The sequence below is a fragment of the Wasmannia auropunctata genome, unplaced genomic scaffold (assembly GCF_000956235.1).
Source record: "Wasmannia auropunctata unplaced genomic scaffold, wasmannia.A_1.0 LD336022.1, whole genome shotgun sequence".
Classification (NCBI taxonomy): domain Eukaryota; kingdom Metazoa; phylum Arthropoda; class Insecta; order Hymenoptera; family Formicidae; genus Wasmannia; species Wasmannia auropunctata.
Window position 1 is genome coordinate 710,639 of NW_012026868.1, and position 3,862 is coordinate 714,500.

Here is a 3,862-nt window from a genome sequence, read left to right on the forward strand (position 1 = left end):
AAATCCTTCGCGCGAAGGATTTAATGTAAAGAATATTGGAATAAACCAAGAATATATACGCACCAAGAACTACGTGGGACTCTTAACTGCCTTTGTCATCTGTTTAATATTTGTTAATTAAAGAGTCATTATCGTTTACATATTGATATTAAATTATATTGCATAAATTTGATTTTGTTTTGTAATTTACATTTTCAATTAATGGTCTTAAATTCTTGGCCGGAAATGTATATTGATTCAACATTTTTATTTACTCCTCTTAATGAGCACTATATATTCTAAAGTTTTAAACACTTTTTAATATCGTATTTTAATACCCTATACATACTGCATGTATAACATAAATTATTCTTATATCGTTCAAAACTGCGTAGAGTATGCGCACTGTACGGTAAATACTACGTCAAAATTGATGCTATTAATAACGATATGTGTTGTTTACGAAATTCTGTGTTAGTGGTAGAGAATCGGTCAATAAGCTTCATATGACGACGTAAAATTAAGGAATTTTATCACTAACGAATTTTCTTTTCCATTATTTTTTTATTTCTTCATTTTTTTTCTCCGCTTTTCTCCAAGAATATGAATAAGATCATCCGATTTCAATGCAGAAGACAATGTCAAATTTAATACTGGTACAATTACAAAATTCAATATACTTATTATGGAATTATATGACTTTTATTTTAAATGAATTTAGTGTTATTTTCTATATCCATGTAAATTAGGAATTAGTGCGTCAACAATTTTAAACAATATTATATACGCTCTATTACATTGTTAACAATATAATAGAGTGTAAGATATGCCTTGTTGATATTGTAAGATAAGAGATAAGTAGATAGTTCTCTTATCTTACAATATTAACTTACGATTAATATAAAACATTTTCGAAAAAAAAATTATATATTTTATGTTTTTTTAACTTTGCGAATTATTGTTATAGTTATGATTCAGAAGCAGAAATGAAGCAAATTGGAGCAAAAACAAACTTATTAATATATTATTGTGTTAATGTTAAATACCTTGATTAAAAATTAAATATGAAATGATATATGCACTTATGTGCACTTTGTATATAGATATGACAAAATAATACGTACGTTTAATATATAATATTAATATATATATAAAATACATAAAGTTTGATAAGATAAAAGTCAATAATCAAAATTTACATTCAGCCATATTAAGATTTTACATTTTTCTTGATGAGAATTCAATTGCTTCTTATCGCATTCCTTCAATAGAAACTTAAAGTATAACTAATATAATATCATAATTTTCGATATCTTAATTGTACTTTTTTTTATTATACAGACAACGTGACGACTTAAAATTAATAAAAAGAATCATTTCTTATCTACTTTTAATTTATTTATAGTTTAATTTAAAATACACATACGTACAAACATATTAAATCTATTTTTTTTCTTCTCCCTCCCTCCCTCCCTCCGTCTCCTCCCTCTTTCTTTCTCTCAATAAATGATTTTCTAATTCCGAGAACTTGATTTAAAATTGTATTGGAGAATTTGTACTTTGGTAAGAATGGACGATCTGATAACTGATTCTCTTAACAGGTTGTTCTATAAATAAGCAAAGTGTTGCTATATCCTCCTATTATATATCGATGATGTCGAAGACAGTTAGATTTAATACGTGAACATTCAATCGCGCATACAAAACAACCATTGCCTTAACTGATGAGTCAGAATTAGATTCACAAACACGATGAGTAATACGACGTTTGATGTATATCTACAGAGAACAAATATACAGTAAAGTCGAATAGTGAAATAAGTGGAAAAAGAGTCGAAATAGAAATCGAGAAATTAAAAAACTTAATATTGAAATTTATTAAAGTAAATATGTAAATTTTTGCATTTTTCAGATATATTAAATAATAAATATAATTATGATTTTCAAGTTTCTTTATTATAAGATATTTTTCACAGCCTATACGAAAGTTTATCATGTCAATGCAGCATAACCTAATTAAAATACCATATTATAATTTTGAGAAACATCCATTATTTTACTAAAAATTTCTGCCTTTTGCCTTTTTTATCTTGAGTCATATCAAATATTCAGTATTCAGATCATATCGAGATTACTTTGAATTTTTTAAAAAATTTTCTGTTATTTTTATTTTGTAGTCAATACCGAAATGTTTTTAAAATGATATAATTACATCTCTTTTCCTTTAAGAATTATTATTACAATGTGAGTCATAGAAATTAAATATACAGAGTGTCCCCGTATAAATGGCCACCCCCTTTTTATCTCGTAAACTAACAGAGATAAACTTAATAAACATAATATCAAATTAAACGGCTCTGACTAAACTTTGTTGTAAGCACAGTGATCACTTAGAAATATTATCTATGTTAGAGAGAGGAAAGACATAATTAATTTTTGTACAGTAAAGTGACAATTTTAATATGATAAAAGTTGTAGCGTTTTTTTTAACGAATACAACGATGTATGATATAACGAAATTATCTTACGAATTATAAGTTATTTTAGTTTAAAGTTTTGTGGGCGGCTATGTACTACCTTTTCAATTTTGATCCTGCGATGTGACCAACTTCCGATTTTGGCATTGACAAGAGTACTATAATCAGATGAAAATATCACGTCAATCGTCAACGCAAAAGTCGGAAGTTAGCCATAGCATAGTCGCCCGCAAAAACTTAAAACCAAAGTAATTTGTATAATTTATAAGATAATGTCGTTATGTCACTTATCGTTGTATTTGTTAAAAGAAAGCTACAACTTTTATCTATTAAAATTGTCACTTTGCATTGCAAAAATTATGCATGTTTCTCCGCTCTCTAACATAGATAATAATAAGAATGTTTCTATAAGTGATCACTGTGTTTACAATAAAGTTTAGTCAGAACCGTTTAATTTGATATTATATTTATTAGGTCCATCTCTCTTAGTTTACGAGATAAAAAGGGGTGGCTATTTATATACCGGAACACCCTGTATATAAACATATAAATAAAAATTAAATTGTATAGTCTTTTTAAATAAATATATGAATTATGAAGGAAATGCATTAAAAAATATATATATACGTCTACATAAATGTTTCATACACAACGGAAAATAATATAACAAATTTTTTACAGCGTATTTCTTAAAGAATATTAACATCATCGATATTGCATTATCTAAACTATCCCATATATATGGAGGCTGCTCAATCTGATTTAAATTTATGCAGTACATACACGCATATACAGGGTGAGACACTTATAGGCCACCTAAATAATTTCCGAATGATTCGAGATATTGGATTGAAATTTATAGGATTACAATAGTATCATGAAATCTATTATTTAACCTTGAAAACACCTTTCAACTCGCCAGGGAGGGGAGAAGGGGAGGTTGAAAATCTTAAATGGCATGTTGGGTCGAGTGAGGGCTCGTTTAAAAGGGCTTTTCGAGACGAGAAAAACGCAAGATTGTTGAGGCCTCTATGATTTTTTCTCGCAATTATGCATTTGAACATTGGTGTTATTTAGCGTTAGTGAGAACGTGAAGAAGATAAGGTTTCGCGCATATTCCTCACACATCCACACGCTCTTTCACATGCACTTCCATCCACTCTGCAGGGGCCTCACTAGCGTTAAATAACACCAATGTTCAAATGAGCATAACTGCGGAAAAAATCGTAGAGAGCTCAACAACCTCGCGTTTTTCTCGTCTCGAGAAACCTTTTCAAACGAACCCTCACTCGACGCACATACACGGAGAGAATTTTCTTTTAAAATTTATCCTGAAAATCATGTTAATTGTGAGACAATATAGTATTTAGGTAAATTTTACTGTGCACTACAATAAATTTTATTGC

General features: G+C 28.4%; 1 protein-coding gene across 1 annotated transcript in view; it reads left to right on the forward strand.

The window, feature by feature from the left end:
* Positions 1-3,862, forward strand: part of LOC105453084 — an 18,404-nt gene that overhangs the window by 6,534 nt on the left and 8,008 nt on the right. The gene's annotated exons all lie outside the window — the stretch shown is intronic.